General features: G+C 46.8%; 1 protein-coding gene across 1 annotated transcript in view; it reads right to left on the reverse strand.

The window, feature by feature from the left end:
• BCAR3 (BCAR3 adaptor protein, NSP family member) overlaps window positions 1-6,832 on the reverse strand; it is a 190,663-nt gene extending 183,831 nt beyond the window's left edge. The window contains exon 1 of the mRNA XM_046645419.1: window positions 6,696-6,832. The gene's annotated coding sequence lies outside the window, so the exon portion shown is untranslated. The remainder of the gene's footprint in view (window positions 1-6,695) is intronic.
• Window positions 6,833-7,727: the final 895 nt, after the last annotated feature.

The following is a 7,727-nucleotide window of genomic DNA, read 5'->3' on the forward strand; positions in this document are numbered from 1 at the left end:
GCAGAGAGACGCCCTCCTGGAGAAGCCAAGTGCCAAGCATGGAGGCTGGCTGAGGCACTCGGAGGGAGGCAGGAGGGATGCGAACCACCACCAGAAAAGCAGGTGTGCAGAAAAGAGGAAACCAGTAGTGGAATCTGTGCCAAAGGATGAGGTAAGTGAAGAAAGAAAATTGCACCCTGGTGGGTTTCAGCTGAAAAGTGTGGTGTAGAAAACTACACAGCCCATATGGGCAAATCAGAGAGGTCCTGGCCTCTCAGAGCCGAGCTAGAAAGGTATCTATGAGAGAATGCCAAGAAAACACCATCCCCCACCCATTTAAAGAGGCGATGTGCTGAACCTTGGTAAAGTGGAGAAGCTCAAACTAGAGCCAAAAGTGTGATCTGGTCCCTGAAGGGAGAACGCATAAACAAAAGAAGAGGGGGCCGTGTGGAGGAGAAGTGTTTAAATAAAACATCAGCAGCCATGAGAGATCTGATGTCAGACGTACAGCCATCCCAGAGCCCCTGGGCGGAAGTAGAGATTGTGCAGCCTGGGAGGAAGGAAGGCCGGAAGGGCTCTTTGGGGCCTCTCCTTTCACGAGGATAAGGTATCTGGCAGCCTCCAGAATGGGCCCGATATGGGCGAGATGCAGGTTTCCCTTGAGCCATAAAATCCCCTCTCTGGTCCCCTGTGGCCACGATTCTGCAGTAGCTGCCCAGGGGGACTGAACAGTCACAGAGGAAAACAATCCCTTTTAGCTCAAAGGCCATCCTCTCCTCCCTGCTCAAGGACAGCAGGCCGCAAGACCTGAGATCCGAATGTCACCGCACTTCTCCTCAAGGCCCTTGGGCGCTAGCTCAGAAAGGCCCTGGAGCGTCCAGGGCTCTGTGGGGTAAGGTCAGTGCACACACTTCCAAGACAAGCAGAGAGCCAGCTCTATAATTTCCTAACACCGAGGGAGGAGACAGACCATATAACTTCCCGAAAAGCATAGCTGGCAAGCACCCCCACACTGTGAGGTTGCAACTCCCTGAACTAATTAAAAGGCAGAGCAATGAGAATGTCTGGATTGCTGCATAAACATCTCTTGGGGAAATATGTTTATGGTATTCATACCCAGGGCTCCCTCTTCACTTCTAAGGGCCAAGTTGGACACAGGTGATTACAGTTTAGAACTAAATATGTGTGTAGAGATGTGTGAGAGTGTGTGTGATGGAGGGCTAAGAATTACTCTGTGATGAGAAACAGCCAAGGCAGGCTACCATCTTCCCTCTGATCCCCCTTAAGGACAGAACAATAGACAAAGGGCTCAAATCGCACGGACAGAATTGGTGTGGCCACTCTTAAAAATCAAACCCAAAATACAACCTCCAACCTGTAAGGGTGTGTTTTAGCATTTCATCCTCTGAGAGGTGTTGGTTTTCTCTCCTTCTAAGTTTAAGCAATTGTTTGAGTCTAACCCTGCTTGGAGCCAGAATGGGCCAAATTAACATCAAGGGTTTTTTCTGCTTTTCAATCTAGGAAAACGAAAATTCTTTCTACTTCTTTTAATAACACTCTATCAGGTTTGGAGAATTCCCCTGGTGCAGAAAGCCTGAAGCACATTCATATCTGTGGATTGGGGACCCAGTTGGCAGGATCCCCTCAACAGCTCTGCTCACTTCGAGGGCTACCAGGAGAATGGTTTCATGGAGGTGTTGGGAAAGTAGCTGAGCTACAGGATGCCAGATAAAACTCCAACACCAAGAAAGAGGACAGAGACAGTGTGCCCCCATCTCTTCCCTGGGGAGAGCCCTGGTGGAGGCCGGACTTTATCCTGGGACAGTGCTGGACTGCATGGTCCAGGCTTATGAGAAAGAAATGAAAAAGGCTTTTGAGCAAAATACTGGGAGCTGTCTTAATTGTCCCTTGGCCCAGATTCCAGTGGGAATCAATCCCAAGTCCTTGACAAAGAAGATTCTAAGTTGAAACAGCAAGAGAACACTTTGAGGTATCTAACAGAAGAGCTGTGACATTGGTGGGGGAAAACCTGCCCTGTCCCAGGTGGGGACCACAAGAACGGAGCCTGAGCCTCAGCAAATGGCAGAGGCAGAGATGGTGGATGCAGGCCACCCAGAGGCACAGTAGAGTGCAACTCCAATCCAGCCTCAGGAAAACTGGCATGGTTGCTAACAACTGGGTGAGGCCCCGGGGACTCTGTCTGGAGAAGGGTGGGCAGCTGTGCCTTCAGTGGGCTTGGAGTTCCAGTGACTCTGCTAGGAGGAAGCTCAGAGTCAAAGTTTTTTTGTTGCCACTATGTTGCCGCTTTCTGGCTGCATCCCTCAGGTAGCCATCAGGTGGGAAGGTGTTACATATACAGGATTGCATGTAACCTGGCAACATCCCTGTGAACAGATCAGAGGGTAGGAATTACCTGTCTTCAGAGAAAAAGAAACTAATGATTTAAAAGGTTATCAATGATTTATCCAAATTCCATTTGGTGGGAAGACTACCCACAAGCAGGGAATTAAGGGAGGGAAAGGGAGGACAGGGGGCTGTGGGTGCAACCCCCACCCCACCCTCAGGTTTCCAGAGAATTAACAAATTGGTTCAGGACCACTGACAGCAGCACATGAGCACCATCGGGGCGCACACACCTCCATTTTGTTCTATGCCGATGATTGTCATCTCTCGCCCCTTACACCCAGCCCAGCTCTCAATGGAAGCTCTGAGGAACTTCTGAGGCTGTGTAGAGAACAGCTAAAGACCACTGCACTATACCTTTAGCATTGGAATGAGAAATCAATTCTCTTTATTCCCAAGTCCTGTCCTCATCCAATACTAGGTATGTTTAGTACTATGTATATTTAGTACTATATATATATATTAGTACTAATAATACTAAGTAATGTTTATTAAGTACTTAACATATCCATGTGCTGTATTCTCATTTTATCCGTATGACCCTGTAAGATTAATTTTATTATTATATCCATTTTATAGATGAGGAAACTGAGTCACAGAAAGATTAAGTGACTTGTCTGAGGTCACACAGGCAATCTAGTTCCAGAGCATCCCCATAGCCACTCTGGGATGGTTGTTCTTGAACTTTAGATGTGGAATGAAAGCAAAATGGTAAGAAACATGAAACTTCATAGGACAACTTGGCTCATGAAGTCATCAGGGACCTGGAAAAGCCATCTGCTTTAATGCCTTGGACTGAAGAGCTCTGTTTCCTATTAAGATTCTGTCTATTATTACCTGCAAAAACTAGGACAAGTTATATAACTTGTCCATGTCCCTATTTCCTTTCCCAATGGAACAATTTAGTAGACCAGGCATCATGAGTGGATTTGGAATGGGTAAAATACTCTGAAGCTGCTAAGGAAGAGAAGTCAGAAATTAAAATGTCTGTTCAGCTTTCTGAATTGTGTGGTGTTGTGGCCTAAATGGTAGAATCACAGACTTTTAGAGCTGTCAGGGACCTGCAGATCTTAGAATCCATGTTCTGCAGGACCTTCAATATTACCAGGGTGAATGCCTCACCCAATACAAGAATCCCTCCAGCCACACTCCTGAGATGGTGCTGGGGCCCTTCCGGGCCAGGGTGCTCTTTAGGTCACCAGGAAGCCATCCCTCTCTGCAAGGCACCCTTCCTCCACCAAATGTACTCAAACAGCACATCATAGTATTCTCCAAAGCTGCTTCTTAGATTGCACCACGTCCCTCCCCCTCCCCCCAGCGAGTCTAATTCTGCCCTCTGGAGAGGCTAGGGTCACTCATCTCCTGCATCCCCGTGGCAGCCCTTGACATGAAGGTGAGTAATTATGCCTCTCCTGATGCTCTCTCTCCCAGGCTCAACTGTTTCAGCTTCTTCAGTCGTTTGTCCTTCAATCTTATTTCCTCATCGCTCACCATCCTTATCACTCTTTTCTGAGTGCACTTGGGCTTGTCGGTTGTTCCCCTAGCCTTCCACTGATTCTACAGATATTAACTGAGTGCCTACCAGGAAGATAGTAGATGCTGAGGATACACAGAAAAAGCATAGTCTCTGTCTCGAGGGGCTCACTGTCTTGGGATGGGAGGGTAGAGTCCTCTCAAGCAATTGCAATATGGCATAGGAAGTGCTATGACAGGGGCAACCCAGGGAGCTCGGAAAGCCCAGAGGATGGAGAAGCTGACAGGTAGAGGGCTGTGTGTGTGTGTGTGTGTGTGTGTGTGTGTGTATGTGTGTTGGAGACTGCACTCCAGAGGGGAAGAGAGAAGGACCAGTTCTGGGAACTGCCTGTGGTTTTGAACTATTAGAATCAGGGTTGTGGGTCAGTAGAGGACAAGAGATAGGCCTGAGAGGTCAACAGGGGCCAGATCATGAAGAACATTGTATGAGACTATTCTGAGGGCAATAGGGAGCTATTGAAGGTTTGTAAAAAGAATGACACAATCAAATTTAGATTTTAAGAACAATCACTCTCATTGTAAAGGAGAGAGGATTGGAGGCAGAAATGAGACGGGAGGTGGGAGGTGCCATGGCCAGAGCAGAGCAGAGCAAAGCAGGACTCTAACTTTCCTTATTCTGGAAGCTGAGCTTGAGCCATTGTGAGCTACACTGGTGGCCACGGCTCACTCTTGTTTCACATTCAGGGGCAAGTGAACCTTTTTTGTAGGAATAGCAATGTTAGCTCCCAGCATCTCTCTCTTCTACCAATTGTATTAAATTTAATCTTGTCAGTTTTAGCCCCTCCTTTCAGGCTTTTGAAGTCCTCGTGCATCTTGATTTGGCCCTTTCATTTTTACTTACGGGGAAATGCTGAAGGATTTGCCAAAGGACAAGGGGGTACTCAGTGGTGGAAGCAACAGTGAACTTGGGTTTTCTGATTCCTAAACCAGGCACGCTGTTATTCTGTCTCTCTAGGAAACGGGTTTGTTTAGAGGAACTAGAACTAAGATTGACTAGAAGCAGCTGACTTAGAAGAACAGATCTTAGCTTACAGACCCCAAAGGCAAGGAGGGAGGACCCTATACCCCTTTCTAGTTATTCCTCCTGTTGACTGAAAAGACCCCTGAGTTTGAATCTATCGTCAACAGGGATGGCACAGTCTTCAGGCAGCTGAAGGTCACAGTTGTTCAAACCCCATCCTTGAGGCACTTGACAAGGTCAGAAGGCTTGAGAGAATCTCACAAGGTGAAAAAGAAAATCTTAGAAGCTAATGAATGCTTAACAAAAGCTTCTCTACGGAACTGAACTAGTTCAGAACCTGTTCGGGGAGACTGCACAGGTGATGGGAAATGGACACCCATGTGGGCGGGGTGGGGACGGGGAAGGGGGGAGGGCCGGCGAACAGAAAGCTTCCCTGGATGAACACCAGGAGAATCAGGGTCCTTCCCAGGTGGGACCTAATCCGCTTGGTCTCTGGACAGGATTCACGTCCACGGCCTCACGAAACCTGGTGACTGGCTCCCCTAGGCCCTGGTCACTAAAGACTCTGATCCTAGGTCCTAGGAATCAGCAGCAGACTGTGTCCAGAGCCCTGTGACCAGACTGACCAGCGTATCCTTAGTCAGTCTGTTCCCCCCACCCATCCCCCAGAACACACCACACCTTCAACAGCTCTTTTCCTATGATGCTAATGCTTTTTTATTTTTTTTAAGAGAGCAGCCCCTACTCCTAACCAGTTCATCCTGCGTCTCCTCTGGTGAACTTGTAGGACCTCCACTCTTTCCCAAGACTCAACCTTTTCCCCACAAACCATTACCTCATTCCTCACTTCAATCCTCACCTCACATCCCACTACTGCAACACTTCCGTGGTATCCTCTGCTCCCAAGCCAGTGGCATTATGAAAAAACATCACACTTGTCAGTGAGCAAGAACTTTATTGATCCCTCAAATTAAGCTTATGCTTTTCTTCTAATAACTGTTGACTGGCCAAATTTCACAAAGGGAGTTAAGAGCAATAAAGAACAACTCCAAAATATACTCCTTAGGGAGAGACTATGTCAATGAACGTTTATCTACTTTTCAAATAACAGGCACCATAAGCACTTTTTTAAAGAGGAGAAACAAATCAGGTAGTGTGCATTTTGCTCAGGGTCCTGATACTTACCGTCCAAGCTGAAAGGGAAGCCCCACAGCCTGGACTGAGACCTTGACCATCTCGCAAACCCTTTCCTGTGGTCTAACAGAACTCTTCTCCGTGAAGCCATGGCCTGAACTCATCCCATTAGGGAGATGTAGTGGCAAGAACATCCCTAAAGCCACCAGCAGGAGAATACTTTTGTAAAGAGCATTTTCTCTAGCTTTCTATCTGGTTTCTCACACATCTTCAGTGACACCTGAAAAGCTTTGTTGAAGTGAAATGTTATTTGTCTGTGTCCAGCTTACTCAAATTGCCTCTCTTCCTTGCCAGGAAATTCCTATTTCTGGCAAGAGTCGCCCGTGTAAAGTTCCATAAGGCAGAAACAAAAGCCTTGCTGACACAGAGGACTTCCACAGGATTAAACACAAACCACATTAAAAAAGAAAAAAAAAAAGCTTACTCTGCTTACCTGCTCAGTGTGCTTTCAGAGACAGCCTTAGGCCCTGAGCTGCCTTGGCCATCGGAGGCATTGGCCCACATTAGCATCTTAAGTTTCTTAACTTTAAACATACACCATCACCTGAACTTTGCGACATCTAGGTGAATCTGATTGAATTTAACATCCCTTGGCCCCAGACTCCTTCAAAGCCAGCGAACTTACCTAATGACTTGGTGCCAATGCTTCACCTCTCCCAAGGGGGCGTCATACACCAGGGGACTCAGGGGTGTGTCCGCCACCCTCAGCCAGGGCAGCTGTCCACTCTCAGCCACGGAGCCGTGGGTGCTCAGCGTCTCCACGCCTCGGGAGCTAGGCACGCTCCTGATCACCTAGCCTTGAGCTGCCCAGCGGCTGGAGAATCACAGGGTGATGTGGTCAGGCCCAGAAGGTTTGCTGTGTGATTGCTTCATACCACAGGGCGCTTCCTGTCTCGAGCTGAAGAATGAAGGAGGGGTTTTCTTAGGAGAGGCAGATTTTCAACAAATTCCTTTTCTGTGTGTGTACAAGAAGGTGCATTGCAACATTATCTGTAAGAGGAAATAACTGGGAAAAAATGGTTGCCAATTGGAGACTGAAATAAGTTATGGTATTTCCATATAGTGGAATAAAAAAAGAGGAGGATCTGTATTTCCTGCTATGGAAAGGTCTCCAAGACATACACCAGGTGGAAAAAAAGGCAAGTTGCAGATATTATTTGCAGTAAAATCTGAATTGTGTTTTTTTTTTGTATATGCTTGGAAAAACATTTGAAGTGATTCACAAGAAACTTGGAACAGTGGAGTCTCTGGGAGTAGAACTGGGGCGGAAGGAGGAAATCTTACTTTTCTGGCACTTTTTGGACTTTCCTTTTTACACTGTGTATATACATAGTACTTTTATGATAAAAGGAGATTTTAAAAATTCCTTTCCTACCTAATGAAAAATATTTTTGTCAGCTAGCCAGGAACTTCCAACAAACAAAATTTCCCCATTGGCCATCAGGCTGCAGTGGAAGACTTTGGAAAGAGAAACTCAGTATCCTAGAAAAGAATATTGAACAGTAGGTCTCAGGGAGTCTTGGGGGTAGATATATTCAGAAGATAGATTCTGATACCGACGCCATGTACCCAACACCAAGCTTCACTAATTAATATGGCCACTCCTGTTTCATACCTAACCCATCCCCACTCTCCTACCTTCCAAACATTATGTCAT

The sequence above is a fragment of the Equus quagga genome, chromosome 18, assembly GCF_021613505.1.
Source record: "Equus quagga isolate Etosha38 chromosome 18, UCLA_HA_Equagga_1.0, whole genome shotgun sequence".
In the NCBI taxonomy this organism is placed as follows: Eukaryota; Metazoa; Chordata; class Mammalia; order Perissodactyla; family Equidae; genus Equus; species Equus quagga.